The 13,176-nt window shown below is 41.2% G+C and overlaps 1 protein-coding gene across 3 annotated transcripts in view; it reads left to right on the top strand.

Moving 5' to 3' along the window:
- The first annotated feature begins 3,853 nt into the window (after positions 1-3,853).
- The window catches only part of Mtus1 (microtubule associated scaffold protein 1), a 141,994-nt gene continuing 132,671 nt past the window's right edge, over positions 3,854-13,176 (top strand). The window contains exon 1 of one of the 3 annotated variants that reach the window (XM_076914049.1): positions 3,854-3,975. The gene's annotated coding sequence lies outside the window, so the exon portion shown is untranslated. Of the gene's footprint in view, positions 3,976-4,097; positions 4,391-13,176 lie in introns of those variants that run through there. The other 2 variants (XM_034520024.2, XM_034520023.2) reach the window with 2 other exon arrangements.

Below are 13,176 nucleotides of genomic sequence, written 5' to 3'. Positions count from 1 at the left end.
ACCAGACCACCTTGAGACACAGAAATTAGACATTTCTCTGGGCCACTAATACTATAATAGAATCCAAACATACTGGGAGAGTTTTGTTGTTGTTGTTGTTGCAATTTCTACAACTAACCTTTCTTCAGGCCCTATGAAACGCCTGGCTGGCAAGTCTGTGCAATGGTATGAAAAGCTACTGTTTAGTTTTGAGGCAAGAGCATTTTGGGGATGCGATCATTTTACTCTGAGCATGTCGGAACTTCTGAAGTCTACGTGAAAGAGCCGCTGTCCCTATTCATATCTATTTATAGACTAACTCTGATCTTCTAATGCTGCTCTTAGGCTGGGATGAAATTAGCCTGCTTCCTGACTGGGAAGCTGTCTTTGTTCGTGTGTGCATGTTCTGGGGATCGAACTCAGGACCTTGGGCCTCATACTCTGTAGGTAAATGTTCTACCACTGGGCCACAATATGTTGTCTTTATTTTTTTTTTCCCCTGCCACGTCCCATTCATGAATTTTTATCTGAAAAATGAAAGCCTATTTTTTTCTTGTCCTTCAGGGCTGGACAGAGTTTTCCTTCCTTTAAGAGATATCTTTTGAAAATGGCAGTTATAAACTGCGTGGGACACTCGGACACCTTAATTTGTTGCTCAACATTCTATTTACTGTTTTTCCTGCTTTATGTTAAACATATGTATCCTTCCCAATGGGCAATTTTAAGAATTTGCTTTCTTTGTCTTTTAGAGACCTTCAAATCTCTGCTCAATGGGGTGATGAAAATATGTTTAAGAAAGTAACAAAAAAAAAAAGAAAGAAAGAAAGAAAGAAAGAAAGAAAGAAAGAAAGAAAGAAAGAACTGGGACAAAGTAAAAAAGGAAGGACTCCAAGGGATTCCTGTGCCAGAACTTCCTCACTACTCAGACCCAATCCTGGAGTTTCCCCCTGGAGTATTATCTCTGGGCTCCGTTCCCCCTTCTGATTTATGTGACCCAGGGGAAAGCGGGATCAAGCCTTACCCTAGAAGATGTCTATGCTAGGAAAAGGAATTTACAGTCTCACCTTTGTCAACAGGATCACAGGACATTTGCTTGATTTTGAGAGTGGAAAGTCTTTTTATGTCAATGAACTAGAGAAGAAGCGAAGTTAAAAGCAACAATTGAACATTTTTCCTTCCCCTTATTAGAGTACTAGAAATGTGTTCATTTATCTTGTTTATAGAAAAACAGAGTCATTCTTTAAGGCAGACCTCAAGTGTGTGTGTGTGGGGAAGCATCTATTCTTGACTGTCTACTATTACTGACATGGATCAAAATGCAAAATATGTGAAATTATATTAAGTAAAAAACTTTCTCTTCAAAATTGACCCTTCAGTCTCTGGACTCTCAAGATACAACCAGTTACATCAGTTTCTGGAGGTTTATTTTGAAAGTTTATTTTGGAAGTGTATTTTTACATATTATTTTGTTTATAGGAATAACATATGTATACAATATAAGCATATGGATTTTCTCTGCTTAATAGAAATGGCAGCATGCTAGTAGATAATTCTTTTGCATTTAAAAATATGTGCACAATGTATCTTAGATCATTTATTAATAGTAAAAGATCTGTCTCATTCTTTTTTTATGTCTTCATAGGATTTGTTTTATGGTTATGCCATAACTTTTAGTTAACAAACTCCTTATTAATGAGTTCTTCATTAATCAGTAAGCTGTTTTTTAATATGTTGTCATTAGACATAAGGCTGAAATAAACAAGGCTTTATATACATGCAAGTTCTCAAAGGGAATTTAAGATAAACACTCATCTGTGGGATTTTTAGTGAAAATAATTTGTGCATCTGTACATCTGTTAAGATTTCAAGTTTTCCTCTATGTTGGTCACTATTACATTTACATCTGTATTCTGACTGCCTACCTCTCTTCACATATACTAACACCCAGTGGCTATCACATGTTCTAATCTTTGGTATTTTGCCAAGTGAAACAGTGATTTTTTTTTTTAAATATAGTTGTTAACTTTCATTTTTCTCCCAGAAAAAAAAAAAAACCATGCTAACTTTTCTTTAAAACATAAGACCACAAAGTTATGCAGAGTTGTCTGCTCATCCTTAATCCTGGACTCTGTAGCAGGTCAGCATTAAAGTTCAGAGGTCAGGAACATGGCTACATGCCCAGAACCCAGAGGGATAGAGAAGTCAATAGGCCTTATTTCTTGTCTATTTGCCTGGAGGGGAGTCTCTGAAGATGTCCCTAGATCACTTCTGATTATGTGACTGCAATTAGAAGCTAAGGTTCTGATTTCCACACCCACAAAAATATTACATCCAAACTGAGGAGGATCTCCAATTGCTTCATAGTGGATTTTTTTTTTTAAATTGTTTTCTTTTTTCAATTTATCTTACAGAAATAAAAAGTAAAACCGATTCCATATTCATAGAACTAAGTCACACAATAGAATGAAGTGGTAGTGGGAATTCCGGTATGTGTAGATTAGATTGGGCCAAATCATCTGGGGCACACGTGGCTTATAAAAGCTTAAATAATATGTTTAAGGCAAGGAGGATTCTCCTTAGGGAGGAGGCATGTTGCTAATTAGCATAATTACCTCATGACTAGCCAGAAAAAAACATCCGTGGTGGTTTTGTTTTTTGGTTTTGTTGTTTTGCTTTTTTTGTTTGTTTGTTTGTTTGTTTGTTTTTTGTTTTGTTGGGCACCTTTGCACAAGGGAGAATTAGCCAATGGTTTTTAATGCTGTATCGCTTTAAAATCAGTTACATGATTTTTCCTAAGGTCAGACACATCATATTACAGCAGGTATTTCAAAGATAAGCAAGAGGCGTTATCTACTGGAATATGGAGGGAAAACTCAAAGGGAGTTGGGCCTGCTCTGCTGGGTTTGTGCCTGCCTGCAAATCCCTCACCGTGTTACCATGTGCAAGTCACTTGGCTTTTCTGAGCTTCGGTTTCCTCACTTGAATAATAGAGATAATAATCTAACCTATTTACAGCAGGGTCTACTGGTGAGCAAAGAATGGATCATTGTCCACGTGAAAGCACTTAAAGCTATAAACAGCAAAGCTATTAGTTCATCCAGCATTCACAGTATAGGAAGCCTGAAATGCTTCTGCCTCCTCATCCCCAGCCCCTCCCCGCGCCCCAAGAAATGTACTGAAAATGCTTTTTTAGCAATCCCAGGCCACGTAGTTTTATAGATGTATACAAACATGCATACATTAAACTTGAGCTCTGGTTGTCTGACATGTCAGGGAATGTTTTTATCTGTCACAGGCAGACTATCAATCTTTAGGAAAACCTATTAAAATATGCTTAGTTGAGGCTGAAATTTCCTTAGTTTGATTTAAGAACAAGGACTTTGGCTTTAAAGTGATCAGGCATAGCTTCTCTTCCTAGCTTATCCCACTACCCGCTCTTCTACCCTCCTACCCCCTCCCCTATCTGAACTTCTAACAGTTGGAGTGCTGGTTTCTTTAATCTTTAATAGGTGCTCGCTAATAATCTGCTCGGAAGTCTGAAGACAATATAGAGCGCAGGCGGGACTCCTCGAGAGCAATCAGTGCCGCTTCCTTACAAAACCCTTGCGCTGATAATTCTGCAACTTTCCCACCTTCCAACCCCAAAGCATTCTGCCCTTCGTGGGACAGGGAACTCAGGCTGCGGACCCAGGAGGAGCCAATCTTCCCTCTAGGTAGCCTGTCCGACGGTCCTGGGACTCCAGAGTTGGGCTCCGCAGAGCTTAGCTTTCCCACCGGGACGTGAATGGCTTGTGGTCCCGCGGGGCAGCCAGCCAGGTGCGCAGTCAGCAGCGGTGGCTTCGCGACACACGTGCCAACAGGTGCAGCGCGGTCCAGGACGTACGCCTGGGGCTTGTGGCTTGTTGACGTTTAGCCAGGGAGTCGGACCGGGCGGGCGATCACAGTGGAGCCCCGCGGGAGTCATCGTGCCTCAAGGAACCCCGGCAAGTCTCTCGGGTTAGTTCTTGAGGGCGCTGCCCCTTCGGTCCCCACCTAGCTTTTGTCCCGGCTCTAGGAGCAGCCGCGGGCGAGGGGCGAGGCCACCCAGCCCCGGATTCTCCGCCTTCGCTCCTCCCCCTGGCGGCCCGGGGCGGGGAGGCTGGGACGCCCGGGCTCCGGGTTCCCGGCTCCCGCCTGGCCGCCAGTGTGCTGGTGCGGGTTGGGGTCGAGCTGCGAGCCCCAGGTACAGACGCCTCCCAGGCGGGACCCGCCGAGGGTGCGGATCGCCGTGGCTCCCGGGAGCGCGGACTCCCCGGGCTCCCCGGCTCTGCGGGCAAGTGCAGAGTGGATCCCATTCCCCCGCCCATCCCGGCCGCGGTGGGGACCTCCGGAGAACGAGGAGCTTGGGCGAGGCGACTGCAACGCACTCACGGTGACCCGACTGGCTTTCCGGGGAGGGAGCGGGTGTCCTAGGGGTTTCAAAGTTGGAGGAGTGGGAAGGCTGAGCTCACGTGGGGCCCGCGGGGCTCCTGCAGGACAGCTGACTGCAGTGGCTGTCACCTTGAAAGTGACCGAGGCGGTGGGTTTACTGTAGATAAGGGAGAAGTGTCAAGTTTGCAACCTCGGTAGAAAACCGCCCACCAAGCGCTGGACCCTAGCTCTGGACCTGGCAGCCTCAGGCTTCCGGCTGGGCGATTTGCCGGGGCCCATTCCCAGCTTGATCAGGCAGGGCAGAAAATATGGGAGAAAGGGAATTACTGCAGTTCCCCAGGTCCTCATGCGGGTTTTACTCTCTTCAGCCTGTGTGCTCTTACAAACGCTATAGGAAAGTCCACGTTTAGGGTCGCCTTATTGATTACCCAATAGTGGACTTAGCTGGAATTTGCGCGAAGTCTTTGCCCCCCTCAACTAGGGTTATCTGTTCACTTTTCACCTGTAAAGGTGAAAAATTGTTTTAAACATAGCTTGCATACTGGCACCCACTTTGCAAAATGCTACTTTTAAATTGTGTTCTACAAAAGGAAATCCAGTGTATTTTGTTTGTTTAAAACCAGAGTCTTAGGCAAAACAGGAGGAAAGAGAGCTTTCATGTTTTGCCAGGTGATTGGAGTTCAATCATGGTATCAAATCACAGCGCGGTGGGGGTGGGGGATTCCAGGGATCCGGAGACGACCTCTAGGGGGACAAAAGAGAGGTGGGGCGTGCTCCCCTGAACATATGACCTCCATAAGGAATGTTTTACAAATATGTTATCAGTTTAAATACTTCATCTCCGGGTCTCTCCAGCAATTCCTTTGGGGCAATCAGTACTCTGTTGTGTGGGTGTGTTTAAACTGTTTGTTTACAGATTCATTTCTCAAGAACCTTATCCATATAAGAAGAATTATGCAAGAAAAAAAACCTACTCCTACCCTGTTAAAAAAAATAGACATAGAATTTAGTTTAAAGTACTTTTAAAAATGTAAGTTTTGTCGATCTTCACCTGTACCCCCTCTCCCACAGGACACCCCCCCCCCCATCCGCTCCTTGGGCAAAGGATGGAGCCAAGAGTTTTGTATATACCAAATACCAGGACTATCATCGATGGCGGCCCCAAACCCTTACCTGTTCCTTTTAAAGCTAGATTTATGTGGAAAAAAAAATGTGTTTGGTAGAGGTCTGTACCTTTTAATTAACCGTTAGGAATTCAAGAATAATGTTTGTAGTGTTTAACCAGGATTGTGAAATTTTGGATAAATTTCATGTAGAATTTTTGGAAACTAAACTTGAGTTACAAGAATTATGGTTTTAAGAAGTATGCCGCTTAGTAACCCTGAGAACTCCGGGAATGAAGAGCTGATGTATACAGTTTGGTACATTCAGAAAAGTAAGAGTCAATCCCACCATCTATTTTTTTTTCTTTGTAAAATATGAAAATTCTCCCATTGTATAAAGCCTTCAAAATCTTAATTTAGTGTTACACATTATATTCTATAGGTGTGGTGATTTCCTTAACTTTGTTTTACAAGCTGCACTTTTCTTTTGCAGTTACTATAATTATATATGCTGTTCAACGTTTATCTCTTTTAAATTTTGTCTGGAAGGTAGGTTTCCTTAGGATAAAGTCCTTGGAAATCACAATTAGTGATGCAACAGTTTCTTTTAAAAATGTTGAACTTTGGTTTCCAAGACTATTTAGTCAAACTAAGCAGAGCAGAATTGGGCTCTTGTGTGTGTGGGTTTTTTTTTGTTTTTTTTTAAACACAGGTAATTACTCCACCCTTAAAAGGAAGTATTGGCAGCTTTATAGGTGAACAGTGCAATCTTGGTATTTAAGTTTCCATTTCTTTGATTGCAAAAGTTATCAAGTACTCCACCTATGTTTCCAGTTTCTTTTCATTTTGAGACAGGGTTTCTCTGTTTTCCAATTTGTCCTTTTAACTGGACTGGCCTTGAACTTAGAGATCTGCTTGCCTCTGGCTCCCAAGTGCTGGGACTAAAGGCATGCGCTCCTATGTAGGGATAGTTTTCAGTGTAGCATCACATTTTCCTCTTGGGATATTGGCATTTTTCTACTTATAAAAGCCTCTTTCGGGCCGTTGGCATATATCTGTTCATATTGAAAATATTTTCCTTGATCTGTATTTGCCTTATAAACACATTTCTAGATATGTTGACTTCTAGAAGTATATACTTCAGTGTTCTCAAACATGTTGGTTTTTTCCCAAAATGGATTTTTAGTAGTTCTGAATCATAGTTTTAAGAACCACATGTGGCTGTCACTTCTGGAATTCTGAGTTAGGTCCCTTTTACACCCATGACTACAACGTCTGTGTTCTGCAGTAGCTGCAGTTGTGTAATTTTTTTTCTTTTGCACGTGTTAATGACAAATTGTCAAGAGTGGTTTATGTCATTAGGAAGTTCTTAGGGCTAGGGAAATGGCACAGTCTGCTTCTTCCAGAAGATCTGGGTTTAGTTTCCAGCACCCACACCAGGAAGCTCACAACTGCCTGTAACTCCAGCTTCCTGGGGAACTCGTGTCCTTTTTGGGCCCTTTGTAAGCATCTGCACTCAATCAGATCAGAACATTTAGAGAGACTGAACATACATATTGAGTGAGAATCTTTCTAGTTCTTTGGAATCTGAAGAATCTTGAAAGCATCTACTTAATCTTTAGGACATTTTTTATATGCCTTTCTGTCCTGGAAGCCCTGCAATTACTCTAAAACCTTGAGTTGAACACATCCATAGAATGTTTCGGTAAGCTGATCATGTCTTGCTTTGTCCTACCCTAAAGCTGACAAAATGATCAAGACAATCTAGGTGTTTTTCAGTGCTGTGAACCTATCAGATGATCCCACTTTTGTATCTTTTCAGTGGTAACAGTCAACATAGATCTGTGTGTGCTTCCTATTATTCTGGGGAAAGCCTTTTTAACTCCTTGACTATCTTATCAGTACGGCTGTGTAGTCTGTGAGCTTTTGAATTCATTGATGAGTATTGTAATGTGTTCTGTGCTACAAATAGAGTCAACAATTCAAAACTCAGAGATGTCTTTGAAGAAAGTTTTTAACTGGCAACAAATTGTTTGGAATTTATTCTTTGTGTATGAATGTTTAGCTTGAATGTATATATGTGTGCCACATGCGTGTCTGATGTTCATGGAGGTCAGAGCAGGGTGTCACATCCCCTGGAATTGGAGTTACAGATGGTTGTGAGCCAGCATGTTGTTATTGGGAGCTTAGCCAATGTCCTCTTTAAGAACCACTGTTGCCGGGCGGTGGTGGCGCTCGCCTTTAATCCCAGCACTTGGGAGGCAGAGGCAGGTGGATTTCTGAGTTCAAGGCCAGCCTGGTCTACAGAGTGAGTGCCAGGACAGCCAGGGCTACACAGAGAAACCCTGTCTCGAAAAAAAAAAACAACAACAACAACAACAACCCCCCCCCCCCAAAAGAACCACTGTTAACCACTGAGTCTTCTCTCTAGCCCCTTACCTGGCATTTTTATGGTATCCAAAGAGGTGACATTATGTGTATGATCCAAAATCAAGTATCTGTAATAGCAATTGGAAAGAGACAGAATTCTCCTCATTATCCCATAGCTGTGTAGCCACGGATCATGTGTGTTTGGTCAGAACATGACCACAGCCAGGTCATCATGATGATTGCCTGCAGCTGTAGCACTGGGGAGGTAGATGCAGTAAGATCAAGACCAATGTTGCCTACAAAATAAAGTATTCCTAGGTGGGGTTAAATGAGTCTCTATCTCAAAAAATAAATTGTCAAAGTCTACAGATTCTACATATGATGGACCATCATGGACTATTCAGAGAACGTATCTTCAAAGATTTCTCTTTAACAGCTCAAATGGTTAGAGTCTCAGATGGCCAGCAAATGTGTATTCTTTGGACTTTCTTATCTCTTGTCCAAGTGAATTTATTAATGTAGTTGAAATCTTGTACTTAACCAAGAAACTTAGGTGTTATACAATCAAAGCAAAATCTGAGAAAAAAAAATATGAAATTCCTGGCATTGAAAGTCTTTGGGATTTATGGCTCTGGGAATTATGACGTCCATGTCTCTTATAATCCGTTTGAAATCTTTGCCATTTTTTTTCCAGTTTTTGAGACAAGGTTTGTCTGTGTAGCCCTTACTGTGTAGACCAGTCTGGACTCTACCTCACAGATCCTTAAGACTCTGCCTCCAGAGTGTTGGGATCAAAGGTGTGTGCTACCACCCCCTGGCCCAGATTTTTTTTTAAATATTCATTATTGTGCTTATATTCATATTATGCTTTGACAGCATGCAGACTTTTGGTGAGGGCTCTATCCTTTGCTTAGGATGGTTTAGTATAATTAGGTATTGAATGTGACATTCTTCTTCAAATTGGTTTGTTTCTAAGTCAAGTTTCATAAAAAGATTGTCTTGATGGCAGTTACAGGTTTTGAAATGACTTCAGTGTTACTTGAAATCAACCTCCTTTTCTCGTGGGCATCTTCCCCGTGATGACACAAAGATAAAGAAAAAAAAATGTGCATTTTGGAATGGTATATTTAGGGTTTTATCTTTACTTTGTAGAAAAATACAGCAACATTTTTTTCCTATACAGTGAGCTAATTTGCTCCTGATTGAGTCTAAAGGTGCTTTACTTAATAGCCTCATTACTCCAGAAGTATAAATATACATATGACTCTTTAACACAACAGACTTTTTTGTTTATTAAGGCCAGTCAGTTTACCTGGGATTAATTTAGAAACAATTTTGGGGCTGGAGAGATGGCTCAGTGGTTAAGAACACTGACTGCTCTTCCAGAGGTCCTGAGTTCAATTCCCAGCAACCACATAGTAGCTCACAACCATCTGCAATGGGCTCTGATGCCCTCTTCTGGTGTGTGTGTGTGTGTGTGTGTGTGTGAGACGAGAGCAATGGTGATTACATTAAGTAAATAAATCTTTAAAAACAGAAAGAAAGAAAAATGATTTTGTTTTGAGGTTTTGAAACTAAATTTAATCTTAGTCATTTTAAGTTTCTCTTAAGATACCATTGCTTGCTTAAATGTGCCAGTGTGTGTGTGTGTGTGTGTGTGTGTGTGTGTAGACTAACTGGAAAGGAGGAAGGAGTCTGTAGGGACATCTCTGAGTTCTTTCTGGGGAGAAGGGCTGAGAGTCAGGGCAGGCTGGTGAGCCCCAGTGAGCTGCTTTGGAAAAGATTTCTAGGCCACTGTACACTTTAGTGTGCTTTTAATACAGATTTTTACCTTGAAAAGAAATTGTGTTTTAAGCTTGATGCCGAACTTTTGCTCAATGTATTAGTCTAAGAGCAGATTGATCACAGTTACCCTGATCTATAGTGAAAGCATGTAAGGAAATTTTATGTACTGTATTGGCCTTGAGAAAGGCATTTTTTTCCTCACCTGGGGAGTATCTATACTTCAAATAGCAAGAAGGAGGAGGACTGACTAAGGGTAAAGACACATTCTTTTGTAAATAACCGTGTAGCTTAAAAATGTCTGCCAGTGATTGCTGAGTCTGGACTGCTGGGAGTTAGCTTATTATCTTCTATGCCTTTTGCACATCGCTAACTTGGTAATATTTAACTTGGGTGTTATTTGCACGTACACCAATTTGGAAGAAAAATCAACATTTGCTCCACTTTATTTCAGATAAGCAGTTTATGGAAGATGTTAAACAGTATTTGCTGTCACACAAGGGGTTAATTTTCATTTTGTTCATCTAGTACAATAAAAAAAAACCCTGAGATTCTAATTATTTTTATGCTGTGAATGTGAATGTTTGCCTGAATTTGCACAGAGGCCAAAGGATGATGTCAGATCCCCAGAGACTAGAGTTACAGATGGTTATAAGTTACCATATGGGTGCTGGGAATCAAACCCTGGTCCTTTGGAAGAACGGCTAGTGCTCTTAATTCTTGAGCCATTGTCCAGTTCCTTGTAAATTTTTTTGATGATTGTTAATGATTAATGACATTACATGGATACCTTGTATCTATTTAAAACATAACTCAGCTAGCTTTGTGGAATAAAAATAATAGCCAGTATAGACCTAAGCAATCTAAGAGATGTCATTCAAACATAGACCGACACCCCCCCCCCCCCGTCAAGCTGATTGTATTGTATTTACTAGAATCCTAGCTAAACTTGTACTATAGATGTCTTACCTTTTATTATATAGTAGACTCCTACATTGACATCATCTTATTCTTAGGCATGTTTCATAGTTGAAATTTGTTTCCCTACCTCTAACTTAATCCTATAGATTTGAACTCAGGATTGCAGAAGGCCCAGCTTGCTGTTGAGTCCCAAGGACTGGAGTCTTGGGGGGAAAAAAATGGGTTAGAAAGGGCTGAGCCTTTCGGGATCTCTTGACTATGAAAAATGAACTTACTTTCATTAGATGCTCAGTCTAGAGTCCACACGTAGAACCGCGCCACTTATACATGCAGTTGTAATTATTCTTCCATGCTGTATTCTAGAGAAAGAGGTACGAAGAAAAATCCCTGCTGTTAAAAATGTTGTATTTAGTTTTGATCGGTTTCAAGCCCTATTTGGAACTCACCCTGCGGCCAGAACATTGCGCAGTAGAGGGACAGAGATTCAGAAGGGATTTGGCTTCAGTTCTCAGAGGGTGTTAGTATTTATGTTGCTAGAAATACTCTCGTTCTCATAAATTGTTAACATGTAATTTATTATAGTCTCCACTATGTTGGAAACTATGTCTGTTGTCTTGACCAAGAGGTTTGTAAGAAATTTGGTATCTAAAGAATCCTTGCTGGACTTAGTCACCCAGTTAGTCAGGAGCCTGAGACTCTAGGATTATAAATTCAAGGCCAGACTATGCAATCGAGTGAGCCCCTGCCTTGAAGTAAAAAGATAAAGGTGAGGCTGTATTTATGGCTCAGTGGTAGAGCAGTTGCCTAGTAGGCTTGAGATCCTGGGTTCAATCCCAAGGTCCTGACCCCTGAAAGTAGTTCTTTATTTCTTTTCCTTTATTTGTTTTTTGGAGACAAGGGTATCACTGTGTCAACTTGACTGGCCTGGAACTTGCTATGGAGACCAAGTTTGGCCTTGACCTCACTGAGAACCTCCTGATTTTGCCTCGCCACTGCTGGGATTAAAGCCACATGCCACCACCTGCGGCACACATAGTTCTTTAAAAAGAATTTTTTTTTTTTCCTTAGTCACTAGTACAGTTTTCCTCGTTAGACATTTACCGGGCACTGGGGCTTCCCTTCCTTCTCTCAGTAGTGTTCCACATTACCTTTTGTAAGCGTTTTGACAATAGAGTTGAAACCTTACGGTGCTGGGTGCATTTATACTCTGTGTCCAATGATGCAGCCTGGGATAATAAGTCTTCTACTTGGCATGGGAATTTGCGGGTGCTTTCCCCAGTTCCAGATGCTAGAACCCTTTTAAGTCAGATGTTTATTTTCTTGGCATTTTTCATTTTCCTCCACTTTCTTCATTTACTTCTCTGGCCCTCCCACCCTTCATTCAGTATTATTCACCAGGCAAAGAATGAAGGCAGCTCAGCCTGTCCGGGAGTTTTGGAAAAAAATGCATCAGGAGAACTGGAAGACACAGAGATTCCTATTAAAGTTCCTATATAGTTACGAGGAGTCACTCTCGGAACATCTGGCACACCCGTGTGCAAATGCTTTTACAGAATTAATTCCACCTGTGATAATTTATTGTCTCCATGTGCGCAGACAGTCACAAGTTGACCGTTTCTCTTGAATAGAGATTTGGGCTTTTTTTTCCTCTCTCTCTCTTTTAGAGAGGTAGGTATTTACAACTTACAGAGGAATGCAGATGACTTTGCAGTCTGAGAATGCTTTCCCTCATGTTACACTTAAGATTTGTGTGTCGTTTTCTTCATTCCTATGGAACATTCTGTAGCTCATTAGGGTCTCTCATTATTGAACTTGATTTAAAACTTTTTTTTTAACTTTTCATTTCATGTTTAAGAAATATTTCTGTTGCTTTTTGGTGTTGCCTGATGAATGCCATACTATAATTGTGGGGTAGGGTTTAGTAAGTTTTAAAATTCAGTATTTTTAAGTGAATATAAAGATTCAGCCAATGAGAAGGGAATGGAGGCAGGGAAGAACCTTATTAATATTTTAAAAAGTATTAGGCTATTTTATATTAAAGAAGTGATTGTTAAAAATGCATTATGAGCTAGACATGGCGGTGCATGCCTTTAATTCCGTCACTCAGAGGCAGAGCCAGGTGGATCTCTGTGAATTCGAGGCCAGCCTGGTCTATAGAGAGAGTACAAAGAGAGTTCTAGGAGAGTGAAGGCTATACAGAGAAACCCTGTCTCAAAAAACCAAACCCAAAAACAAAAAAAGAAAGCAAGCAAGCAAGAACAAGCTTCATTATGTTTTAAATCTCCTAACATTATAGTTTTTCTTTTCAGGTGTGGGAGAAGGGTTTGTTGTTGCTATGTTTAGTTTTGGTTTCATTTGTTTGTTTTTTGGAATTCACTCTCTAGTCCAGGCTGGCCGTGAACTCAGAGACCCACCGGCCCCTGCCTCTCAAGTGCTGGGATTAAAGGTTTGTGCCACCACACCCGGTTTAACATTGTAGATTTCTAATTGAGAGAAAATCATTTTTCATATAGCCTTTGTTTTGGGGCAGGGTCTTGAGTGGTTCAGGCCAACCTCAAACTTCCCATGAGCTTCCACTGTTTAATCTTCTTCCTCAGCTTTCCAATTTCTG

Source organism: Arvicanthis niloticus, chromosome 16 (genome assembly GCF_011762505.2).
Source record: "Arvicanthis niloticus isolate mArvNil1 chromosome 16, mArvNil1.pat.X, whole genome shotgun sequence".
NCBI lineage: Eukaryota > Metazoa > Chordata > Mammalia > Rodentia > Muridae > Arvicanthis > Arvicanthis niloticus.
This window is presented reverse-complemented; position numbering and strand designations above follow the sequence as displayed.